General features: G+C 42.9%; 11 pseudogenes; all 11 read right to left on the reverse strand.

Moving 5' to 3' along the window:
* Positions 1-2,431: 2,431 nt before the first annotated feature.
* On the reverse strand, positions 2,432-2,550 carry LOC137111402 (5S ribosomal RNA; annotated as a pseudogene).
* An 843-nt stretch (positions 2,551-3,393) lies between these two features.
* On the reverse strand, positions 3,394-3,512 carry LOC137111930 (5S ribosomal RNA; annotated as a pseudogene).
* Positions 3,513-4,379: 867 nt separating this feature from the next.
* LOC137111931 (5S ribosomal RNA) lies at positions 4,380-4,498 on the reverse strand (annotated as a pseudogene).
* Positions 4,499-5,355: 857 nt separating this feature from the next.
* On the reverse strand, positions 5,356-5,474 carry LOC137111557 (5S ribosomal RNA; annotated as a pseudogene).
* An 857-nt stretch (positions 5,475-6,331) lies between these two features.
* Positions 6,332-6,450, reverse strand: LOC137112109 (5S ribosomal RNA; annotated as a pseudogene).
* An 867-nt stretch (positions 6,451-7,317) lies between these two features.
* LOC137111452 (5S ribosomal RNA) lies at positions 7,318-7,437 on the reverse strand (annotated as a pseudogene).
* An 857-nt stretch (positions 7,438-8,294) lies between these two features.
* On the reverse strand, positions 8,295-8,413 carry LOC137111932 (5S ribosomal RNA; annotated as a pseudogene).
* Positions 8,414-9,280: 867 nt separating this feature from the next.
* Positions 9,281-9,399, reverse strand: LOC137111933 (5S ribosomal RNA; annotated as a pseudogene).
* Positions 9,400-10,266: 867 nt separating this feature from the next.
* LOC137111998 (5S ribosomal RNA) lies at positions 10,267-10,385 on the reverse strand (annotated as a pseudogene).
* Positions 10,386-11,242: 857 nt separating this feature from the next.
* Positions 11,243-11,361, reverse strand: LOC137112004 (5S ribosomal RNA; annotated as a pseudogene).
* An 857-nt stretch (positions 11,362-12,218) lies between these two features.
* LOC137111642 (5S ribosomal RNA) lies at positions 12,219-12,337 on the reverse strand (annotated as a pseudogene).
* Between the last annotated feature and the right edge of the window lie 215 nt (positions 12,338-12,552).

Below are 12,552 nucleotides of genomic sequence, written 5' to 3' on the forward strand. Positions count from 1 at the left end.
CCGGGTGCCGGGGTTCAGCACTCTCCACGCATCTATCAAATCACACTCATCCATCCATACAAAAACAGCCGATCTACTAATGTCTTGTTTAAATGTATTATTAACTCCTACGTCCGCCTTAGTCAGAGCAACATTCCAATCTCCTATCACTACCGAGCGATCATCTGTCCACCTTTTGCAGCGCTCAAAGAAACCTCTCCTTTCAGGTTCACTGTTCGGACCGTACAAATTCAGAATTCTATATTTTTTATTATAATGTATTATATCAATAACAATTAGTCTACCCTGTCCATCCTTAAAAATCTCCACAATACTCTCACACACACCCGGCTTTACAAAAATTGCCACTCCAGCAGTTTTGTCAGAGGAGAGGGAGTAAAAGAGCTCCCCTCTCCAAAAAGATTTTATAGTGTCTATTTTGTCCATGGACCACCTACATTCCTGGACACACAAGATGTCGCATGCCATTTCTCCACAGAGTTGCTCTATTTTCCCAATATTTGTTAACCCGTTTAAATTTTGCGATTGAAGCAGCATTATCAAGTAAACACCGATTAAAAAGGTCATTTCCTAAGCTGTTTTTTCCCTTTGCCTCTATTCCCTCCCTCACTCCTCCCTGATTTCTCTTGCTGTGGACGTTTTCTAACCTGCTTTATCTGCTGAACATCCATCTCCGAATCTGACTCTATACTGTCAGCCTGGGGAGCCAGCAGGGCAGCATCCGAGTCTTCCTCTCTAGGGGCGGGTGGTATTCCATTATGAGAGGGGACCTTCTGTGAAGCGAGCCAAGATGGGCTCAGCCAACCCCCTTCAGGGTGACCCGCCCTATCCCCGCTCCACTCTGCCAGCACTTGATCCATACTAGATCCCAACACATCCTCTCTTTCACTCCCATGTTCCTCCCGCACAGGCAGGTCACCGCCCTGCGTCTCCAACACCACCTCATCCTCCTGTTCACTCTCGCTGCCCATATTCAGCTCTGGCTCCTCTACAGGTCTAACCTCACTCCTGTCATCCTCGGAGATGGATTCCCTGCTACCCTCCCCATTCCCTTCATCTATATTTTTACATTGACATTCCTCTGTGGAGCTATGACATTCCATACATCTGTGCATCCTGGCATCACACTCACGTGCATAATGTCCCTGTTTATTACATTTAAAACAGGTGAAATCCGGACAGTCCCTCACGATGTGTCCCGGCTGTAAGCACATCCGACAAACTTTCACTTGATTATTGTGAATTACTCTAAAATACTCCGGACCATTAGCTGTCATGAATTTCGCTGAGTAGGGCAGTGACTGCACAGTTTCATTAAACTTTACCTTCATATATCTTGTACCGTCCGCCACATCAGTCCCGGGCCACATCCTCCTTTTAATAGGCGAGATCGCTCTCACTCCCCACACGTCCAGTTTTTCCATAATTTCCTCGTCCGTTATATACGCCGGCAAATTCAAAAAAGACACCACCAGTTCATCAATTGCTAATGTTTTTACCATTACCACCGCTTTACCAACTTTAAATCCATCCAGTAGCCTTTTCTTTCCAGCTTCACTTTTTACCGTCACCTCATATTTATACGATCCGGTCTCACGCAGCGCAACTATGCCTCCACACACATCACGTATTGCTCGTAACAGTTCCATTGTTTTCACCTTCTCTTCACCAACCACCTCTGCCAATACAGTCAAATCTTTTTCGTACCTTTTTTCTCTCATTGTCTCCCGTCTTCCGCTCATCTCCGTCTGCATCCTCGCCCGTTCCTCCTGATGTTTTCCATCCACACAAATGCCATCAATCTCCAACCTATTCTGCCACTGCTCTCCGACCAAATCCACTCCTTTCCCCGTCCTCTTTGCTGAAGTAATCCTCTGCATTGACAAGCCCGGAACTTGCCCGCCATTTCTCTTCTCTCCCTGCTCCACGGCCTGGCGTTTGCTTCCTCCCGCTCCGTTCTCTATTTCGGCTGGCATTGCCGTTTCCCCCCGACATCTCATGGTAGGAGCCACAATTTTCACAGCGTCCTCCGTCAATTTACCTCGTCTTTCTCCGCCATTCTCCATTTTACGTAGCTTGGCGAATCGAGTAACACTCGGCAAAAAAACAAAACCAAAATAAAATAAAAAAGAAAAAGGCAAAATGAAAGCGCCCCCGAACGGAGCAAATCCGCCGGGGGGATTAGTAACATAAACGAAATCGAAATCTCTATACTATTTAGTTAAATTACGACAAAAAACACAAGCAAACTGAAAAAGCCCGCCAAAACAGGCTCATGCGCGGGTCCGTCACTGCTCGCTCTAGAGAGAAACCACACCTCTGTCTGCAACCAGGTTTGGGAACCAAAAACAGCAAACAGGTGCTGCTGCCAGAAAGAGCCTACAAATAGGCAGTAACACCAGCTTGTGCTGCCCGTAAACCCAAGCAAAGAAGCTTACAGCACGTGGTATTCCCAGGCGGTCTTCCTACCAAGTACTAACCAGGCCCGGCTCTATTTGGCTGCCGAGATCGGACGAGATCGGGCGCTTAGAGAGCGGTGTGGCCGTAAGCTGCATTTGACATCATCAACAGCTCTTAAAAACGCTGGAAAAGCAGAATGCATGACACTTGCTAAGAAGAAGATAAATGTGGCAAAGTACAAAGTACTATAACTGTACTGGTCTGTTACGCCCCTGTCTAGGGGGTCAGGGTGCAACATACAAAGATAAATTAGCATGTTCCCTCTCCGATCCCCAAACCAAAATCCAGGATCGAGATGTTCCAACAGAATGATATTTATTTTAAACGAAAGAAAGTGTCAAACAAAACATGACACCAACTTAATAAACAAAATAAGCCATTTCCCACAGAAAGTGCTAGCTAGCCTGATAGAAATAAACAAACCAAAAGACAGTCGTTAACCCTAACTCCCTAATGTGAAAACAAGAGAAAACAATCAAAAGAAAATGGCAGTCCAACCCTACAGATTTAATACTATTTACAAAATATACAATTTATAAACAAAACCACGGCACAAAACCTAACAATTCAAAAATGCTAAATAAGGTTTGGAAACCAAGAACAGCAAACAGGTGCTGATGCCAGAAAGAGCCTCGCTAGCTGTTGGGAACCGTCTTTTAAAACTCCAGGAAGTGTAGGATGGACCAATCAGCTTCCTGTACTGCCCCCCAATCCGGCCAATCAGGCAGGGCACCTATAAGAACAAGAAAATGAAAACAACACATATGGCCCGGACCGTAACATGGTCTATTTGTAATGAAGCACGATGGTTGACAAACCAATAAAGTAGCAAAACAGCAATGAAAGAACAAAATTTGATGAAAATATAGAACAATTTCTATGAATAAATAGGCAGTAACACCAGCTTGTGCTGCCCGTAAACCCAAGCAAAAAAGCTTACAGCACCTGGTATTCCCAGGCGGTCTTCCTACCAAGTACTAACCAGGCCCGGCTCTATTTGGCTGCCGAGATCGGACGAGATCGGGCGCTTAGAGAGCGGTGTGGCCGTAAGCTGCATTTGACATCATCAACAGCTCTTAAAAACGCTGGAGAAGCAGAATGCATGACACTTGCTAAGAAGAAGATAAATGTGGCAAAGTACAAAGTACTATAACTGTACTGGTCTGTTACGCCCCTGTCTAGGGGGTCAGGGTGCAACATACAAAGATAAATTAGCATGTTCCCTCTCCGATCCCCAAACCAAAATCCAGGGTCGAGATGTTCCAACAGAATGATATTTATTTTAAACGAAAGAAAGTGTCAAACAAAACATGACACTACAACTCAGGGCGAACCAAGGCCAACAAAATAAACAAAATAAGCCATTTCCCACAGAAAGTGCTAGCTAGCCTGATAGAAATAAACAAACCAAAAGACAGTCGCTAACCCTAACTCCCTAATGTGAAAACAAGAGAGAACAATCAAAAGAAAATGGCAGTCCACCCCTACAGATTTAATACTATTTACAAAATATATAATTTATAAACAAAACCACGGCACAAAACCTAACAATTCAAAAATGCTAAATAAGGTTTGGAAAGCAAGAACAGCAAACAGGTGCTGCTGCCAGAAAGAGCCTCGCTAACAGTTGGGAACCGTACTTTTAAAACTCCAGGAAGTGTAGGATGGACCAATCAGCTTCCTGTACTTCCCCCAAATCCGGCCAATCAGGCAGGGCACCTATAAGAACAACAAAATAAAAACAACACATATGGCCAGGACCGTAACATGGTCTACTAGTAATGAAGCACGATGGTTGACAAACCAATAAAGTAGCAAAACAGCAATGAAAGAACAAAATTTGATGAAAATATAGAACAATTTCTATGAATAAATATGCAGTAACACCAGCTTGTGCTGCCCGTAAACCCAAGCAAAAAAGCTTACAGCACCTGGTATTCCCAGGCGGTCTTCCTACCAAGTACTAACCAGGCCCGGCTCTATTTGGCTGCCGAGATCGGACGAGATCGGGCGCTTAGAGAGCGGTGTGGCCGTAAGCTGCATTTGACATCATCAACAGCTCTTAAAAACGCTGGAGAAGCAGAATGCATGACACTTGCTAAGAAGAAGATAAATGTGGCAAAGTACAAAGTACTATAACTGTACTGGTCTGTTACGCCCCTGTCTAGGGGGTCAGGGTGCAACATACAAAGATAAATTAGCATGTTCCCTCTCCGATCCCCAAACCAAAATCCAGGATCGAGATGTTCCAACAGAATGATATTTATTTTAAACGAAAGAAAGTGTCAAACAAAACATGACACTACAACTCAGGGCGAACCAAGGCCAACATAATAAACAAAATAAGCCATTTCCCACAGAAAGTGCTAGCTAGCCTGATAGAAATAAACAAACCAAAAGACAGTCGCTAACCCTAACTCCCTAATGTGAAAACAGTCCAAAGAAAATGGCAGTTCACCCCTACAGATTTAATACTATTTACAAAATATACAATTTATAAACAAAACCACGGCACAAAACCTAACAATTCAAAAATGCTAAATAAGGTTTGGAAACCAAGAACAGCAAACAGGTGCTGCTGCCAGAAAGAGCCTCGCTAGCTGTTGGGAACCGTACTTTTAAAACTCCAGGAAGTGAAGGATGGACCAATCAGCTTCCTGTACTGCCCCCCAATCCGGCCAATCAGGCAGGGCACCTATAAGAACAAGAAAATAAAAACTACACATATGGCCAGGACCGTAACATGGTCTACTAGTAATGAAGCACGATGGTTGGCAAACCAATAAAGTAGCAAAACAGCAATGAAAGAACAAAATTTGATGAAAATATAGTACAATTTCTATGAATAAATAGGCAGTAACACGAGCTTGTGTTGCCCGTAAACCCAAGCAAAGAAGCTTACAGCACGTGGTATTCCCAGGCGGTCTTCCTACCAAGTACTAACAAGGCCCGGCCCTATTTGGCTGCCGAGATCGGACGGGATCGGGCGCTTAGAGAGCGGTGTGGCCGTAAGCTGCATTTGACATCATCAACAGCTCTTAAAAACGCTGGAGAAGCAGAATGCATGACACTTGCTAAGAAGAAGATAAATGTGGCAAAGTACAAAGTACTATAACTGTACTGGTCTGTTACGCCCCTGTCTAGGGGGTCAGGGTGCAACATACAAAGATAAATTAGCATGTTCCCTCTCCGATCCCCAAACCAAAATCCAGGATCGAGATGTTCCAACAGAATGATATTTATTTTAAACGAAAGAAAGTGTCAAACAAAACATGACACTACAACTCAGGGCGAACCAAGGCCAACACAATAAACAAAATAAGCCATTTCCCACAGAAAGTGCTAGCTAGCCTGATAGAAATAAACAAACCAAAAGACAGTCGCTAACCCTAACTCCCTAATGTGAAAACAGTCCAAAGAAAATGGCAGTTCACCCCTACAGATTTAATACTATTTACAAAATATACAATTTATAAACAAAACCACGGCACAAAACCTAACAATTCAAAAATGCTAAATAAGGTTTGGAAAGCAAGAACAGCAAACAGGTGCTGCTGCCAGAAAGAGCCTCGCTAGCTGTTGGGAACCGTACTTTTAAAACTCCAGGAAGTGTAGGATGGACCAATCAGCTTCCTGTACTGCCCCCCAATCCGGCCAATCAGGCAGGGCACCTATAAGAACAAGAAAATAAAAACAACACATATGGCCAGGACCGTAACATGGTCTACTAGTAATGAAGCACGATGGTTGGCAAACCAATAAAGTAGCAAAACAGCAATGAAAGAACAAAATTTGATGAAAATATAGAACAATTTCTATGAAGAAATAGGCAGTAACACCAGCTTGTGCTGCCCGTAAACCCAAGCAAAAAAGCTTACAGCACCTGGTATTCCCAGGCGGTCTTCCTACCAAGTACTAACCAGGCCCAGCTCTATTTGGCTGCCGAGATCGGACGAGATCGGGCGCTTAGAGAGCGGTGTGGCCGTAAGCTGCATTTGACATCATCAACAGCTCTTAAAAACGCTGGAGAAGCAGAATGCATGACACTTGCTAAGAAGAAGATAAATGTGGCAAAGTACAAAGTACTATAACTGTACTGGTCTGTTACGCCCCTGTCTAGGGGGTCAGGGTGCAACATACAAAGATAAATTAGCATGTTCCCTCTCCGATCCCCAAACCAAAATCCAGGATCGAGATGTTCCAACAGAATGATATTTATTTTAAACGAAAGAAAGTGTCAAACAAAACATGACACTACAACTCAGGGCGAACCAAGGCCAACATAATAAACAAAATAAGCCATTTCCCACAGAAAGTGCTAGCTAGCCTGATAGAAATAAACAAACCAAAAGACAGTCGCTAACCCTAACTCCCTAATGTGAAAACAAGAGAAAACAATCAAAAGAAAATGGCAGTCCACCCCTACAGATTTAATACTATTTACAAAATATACAATTTATAAACAAAACCACGGCACAAAACCTAACAATTCAAAAATGCTAAATAAGGTTTGGAAACCAAGAACAGCAAACAGGTGCTGATGCCAGAAAGAGCCTCGCTAGCTGTTGGGAACCGTACTTTTAAAACTCCAGGAAGTGTAGGATGGACCAATCAGCTTCCTGTACTGCCCCCCAATCCGGCCAATCAGGCAGGGCACCTATAAGAACAAGAAAATAAAAACAACACATATGGCCCGGACCGTAACATGGTCTATTAGCAATGAAGCACGATGGTTGACAAACCAATAAAGTAGCAAAACAGCAATGAAAGAACAAAATTTGATGAAAATATAGAACAATTTCTATGAATAAATAGGCAGTAACACCAGCTTGTGCTGCCCGTAAACCCAAGCAAAAAAGCTTACAGCACCTGGTATTCCCAGGCGGTCTTCCTACCAAGTTACTAACCAGGCCCAGCTCTATTTGGCTGCCGAGATCGGACGAGATCGGGCGCTTAGAGAGCGGTGTGGCCGTAAGCTGCATTCGACATCATCAACAGCTCTTAAAAACGCTGGAGAAGCAGAATGCATGACACTTGCTAAGAAGAAGATAAATGTGGCAAAGTACAAAGTACTATAACTGTACTGGTCTGTTACGCCCCTGTCTACGGGGTCAGGGTGCAACATACAAAGATAAATTAGCATGTTCCCTCTCCGATCCCCAAACCAAAATCCAGGATCGAGATGTTCCAACAGAATGATATTTATTTTAAACGAAAGAAAGTGTCAAACAAAACATGACACTACAACTCAGGGCGAACCAAGGCCAACATAATAAAAAAAATAAGCCATTTCCCACAGAAAGTGCTAGCTAGCCTGATAGAAATAAACAAACCAAAAGACAGTCGCTAACCCTAACTCCCTAATGTGAAAACAGTCCAAAGAAAATGGCAGTTCACCCCTACAGATTTAATACTATTTACAAAATATACAATTTATAAACAAAACCACGGCACAAAACCTAACAATTCAAAAATGCTAAATAAGGTTTGGAAACCAAAAACAGCAAACAGGTGCTGATGCCAGAAAGAGCCTCGCTAGCTGTTGGGAACCGTACTTTTAAAACTCCAGGAAGTGTAGGATGGACCAATCAGCTTCCTGTACTTCCCCCAAATCCGGCCAGTCAGGCAGGGCACCTATAAAAACAACAAAATAAAAACAACACATATGGCCAGGACCATAACATGGTCTACTAGTAATGAAGCACGATGGTTGACAAACCAACAAAGTAGCAAAACAGCAATGAAAGAACAAAATTTGATGAAAATATAGAACAATTTCTATGAATAAATAGGCAGTAACACCAGCTTGTGCTGCCCGTAAACTCAAGCAAAAAAGCTTACAGCACCTGGTATTCCCAGGCGGTCTTCCTACCAAGTACTAACCAGGCCCGGCTCTATTTGGCTGCCGAGATCGGACGAGATCGGGCGCTTAGAGAGCGGTGTGGCCGTAAGCTGCGTTTGACATCATCAACAGCTCTTAAAAACGCTGGAGAAGCAGAATGCATGACACTTGCTAAGAAGAAGATAAATGTGGCAAAGTACAAAGTACTATAACTGTACTGGTCTGTTACGCCCCTGTCTAGGGGGTCAGGGTGCAACATACAAAGATAAATTAGCATGTTCCCTCTCCGATCCCCAAACCAAAATCCAGGATCGAGATGTTCCAACAGAATGATATTTATTTTAAACGAAAAAAAGTGTCAAACAAAACATGACACTACAACTCAGGGCGAACCAAGGCCAACATAATAAACAAAATAAGCCATTTCCCACAGAAAGTGCTAGCTAGCCTGATAGAAATAAACAAACCAAAAGACAGTCGCTAACCCTAACTCCCTAATGTGAAAACAAGAGAAAACAATCAAAAGAAAATGGCAGTCCACCCCTACAGATTTAATACTATTTACAAAATATACAATTTATAAACAAAACCACGGCACAAAACCTAACAATTCAAAAATGCTAAATAAGGTTTGGAAAGCAAGAACAGCAAGCAGGTGCTGCTGCCAGAAAGAGCCTCGCTAGCTGTTGGGAACCGTACTTTTAAAACTCCAGGAAGTGTAGGATGGACCAATCAGCTTCCTGTACTTCCCCCAAATCCGGCGAATCAGGCAGGGCACCTATAAGAACAACAAAATAAAAACAACACATATGGCCAGGACCGTAACATGGTCTACTAGTAATGAAGCACGATGGTTGACAAACCAATAAAGTAGCAAAACAGCAATGAAAGAACAAAATTTGATGAAAATATAGAACAATTTCTATGAATAAGTAGGCAGTAACACCAGCTTGTGCTGCCCGTAAACCCAAGCAAAAAAGCTTACAGCACCTGGTATTCCCAGGCGGTCTTCCTACCAAGTACTAACCAGGCCCGGCTCTATTTGGCTGCCGAGATCGGACGAGATCGGGCGCTTAGAGAGCGGTGTGGCCGTAAGCTGCATTTGACATCATCAACAGCTCTTAAAAACGCTGGAGAAGCAGAATGCATGACACTTGCTAAGAAGAAGATAAATGTGGCAAAGTACAAAGTACTATAACTGTACTGGTCTGTTACGCCCCTGTCTAGGGGGTCAGGGTGCAACATACAAAGATAAATTAGCATGTTCCCTCTCCGATCCCCAAACCAAAATCCAGGATCGAGATGTTCCAACAGAATGATATTTATTTTAAACGAAAGAAAGTGTCAAACAAAACATGACACTACAACTCAGGGCGAACCAAGGCCAACATAATAAACAAAATAAGCCATTTCCCACAGAAAGTGCTAGCTAGCCTGATAGAAATAAACAAACCAAAAGATAGTCGCTAACCCTAACTCCCTAATGTTAAAACAAGAGAAAACAATCAAAAGAAAATGGCTGTTCACCCCTACAGATTTAATACTATTTACAAAATATACAATTTATAAACAAAACCACGGCACAAAACCTAACAATTCAAAAATGCTAAATAAGGTTTGGAAACCAAGAACAGCAAACAGGTGCTGCTGCCAGAAAGAGCCTCGCTAGCTGTTGGGAACCGTACTTTTAAAACTCCAGGAAGTGTAGGATGGACCAATCAGCTTCCTGTACTTCCCCCAAATCCGGCCAATCAGGCAGGGCACCTATAAGAACAACAAAATAAAAACAACACATATGGCCAGGACCATAACATGGTCTACTAGTAATGAAGCACGATGGTTGACAAACCAATAAAGTAGCAAAACAGCAATGAAAGAACAAAATTTGATGAAAATATAGAACAATTTCTATGAATAAATAGGCAGTAACACCAGCTTGTGCTGCCCGTAAACCCAAGCAAAAAAGCTTACAGCACCTGGTATTCCCAGGCGGTCTTCCTACCAAGTACTAACCAGGCCCGGCTCTATTTGGCTGCCGAGATCGGACGAGATCGGGCGCTTAGAGAGCGGTTTGGCCGTAAGCTGCATTTGACATCATCAACAGCTCTTAAAAACGCTGGAGAAGCAGAATGCATGACACTTGCTAAGGAGAAGATAAATGTGGCAAAGTACAAAGTACTATAACTGTACTGGTCTGTTACGCCCCTGTCTAGGGGGTCAGGGTGAAACATACAAAGATAAATTAGCATGTTCCCTCTCCGATCCCCAAACCAAAATCCAGGATCGAGATGTTCCAACAGAATGATATTTATTTTAAACGAAAGAAAGTGTCAAACAAAACATGACACTACAACTCAGGGCGAACCAAGGCCAACATAATAAACAAAATAAGCCATTTCCCACAGAAAGTGCTAGCTAGCCTGATAGAAATAAACAAACCAAAAGACAGTCGCTAACCCTAACTCCCTAATGTGAAAACAGTCCAAAGAAAATGGCAGTTCACCCCTACAGATTTAATACTATTTACAAAATATACAATTTATAAACAAAACCACGGCACAAAACCTAACAATTCAAAAATGCTAAATAAGGTTTGGAAACCAAGAACAGCAAACAGGTGCTGATGCCAGAAAGAGCCTCGCTAGCTGTTGGGAACCGTACTTTTAAAACTCCAGGAAGTGTAGGATGGACCAATCAGCTTCCTGTACTGCCCCCCAATCCGGCCAATCAGGCAGGGCACCTATAAGAACAACAAAATAAAAACAACACATATGGCCAGGACCGTAACATGGTCTACTAGTAATGAAGCACGATGGTTGGCAAACCAATAAAGTAGCAAAACAGCAATGTAAGAACAAAATTTGATGAAAATATAGAACAATTTCTATGAATAAATAGGCAGTAACACCAGCTTGTGCTGCCCGTAAACCTAAGCAAAAAAGCTTACAGCACCTGGTATTCCCAGGCGGTCTTCCTACCAAGTACTAACCAGGCCCGGCTCTATTTGGCTGCCGAGGTCGGACGAGATCGGGCGCTTAAAGAGCGGTGTGGCCGTAAGCTGCATTTGACATCATCAACAGCTCTTAAAAACGCTGGAGAAGTAGAATGCATGACACTTGCTAAGAAGAAGATAAATGTGGCAAAGTACAAAGTACTATAACTGTACTGGTCTGTTACGCCCCTGTCTAGGGGGTCAGGGTGCAACATACAAAGATAAATTAGCATGTTCCCTCTCCGATCCCCAAACCAAAATCCAGGATCGAGATGTTCCAACAGAATGATATTTATTTTAAACGAAAGAAAGTGTCAAACAAAACATGACACTACAACTCAGGGCGAACCAAGGCCAACATAATAAACAAAATAAGCCATTTCCCACAGAAAGTGCTAGCTAGCCTGATAGAAATAAACAAACCAAAAGACAGTCGCTAACCCTAACTCCCTAATGTGAAAACAGTCCAAAGAAAATGGCAGTTCACCCCTACAGATTTAATACTATTTACAAAATATACAATTTATAAACAAAACCACGGCACAAAACCTAACAATTCAAAAATGCTAAATAAGGTTTGGAAACCAAGAACAGCAAACAGGTGCTGATGCCAGAAAGAGCCTCGCTAGCTGTTGGGAACCGTACTTTTAAAACTCCAGGAAGTGAAGGATGGACCAATCAGCTTCCTGTACTGCCCCCCAATCCGGCCAATCAGGCAGGGCACCTATAAGAACAAGAAAATAAAAACTACACATATGGCCAGGACCGTAACATGGTCTACTAGTAATGAAGCACGATGGTTGGCAAACCAATAAAGTAGCAAAACAGCAATGAAAGAACAAAATTTGATGAAAATATAGTACAATTTCTATGAATAAATAGGCAGTAACACGAGCTTGTGTTGCCTGTAAACCCAAGCAAAGAAGCTTACAGCACGTGGTATTCCCAGGCGGTCTTCCTACCAAGTACTAACAAGGCCCGGCCCTATTTGGCTGCCGAGATCGGACGGGATCGGGCGCTTAGAGAGCAGTGTGGCCGTAAGCTGCATTTGACATCATCAACAGCTCATAAAAACGCTGGAGAAGCAGAATGCATGACACTTGCTAAGAAGAAGATAAATGTGGCAAAGTACAAAGTACTATAACTGTACTGGTCTGTTACGCCCCTGTCTAGGGGGTCAGGGTGCAACATACAAAGATAAATTAGCATGTTCCCTCTCCGATCCCCAAACCAAAATCCAGGATCGAGATGTTCCAAC

Source organism: Channa argus, unplaced genomic scaffold (assembly GCF_033026475.1).
Source record: "Channa argus isolate prfri unplaced genomic scaffold, Channa argus male v1.0 Contig011, whole genome shotgun sequence".
NCBI classification, from domain to species: Eukaryota; Metazoa; Chordata; class Actinopteri; order Anabantiformes; family Channidae; genus Channa; species Channa argus.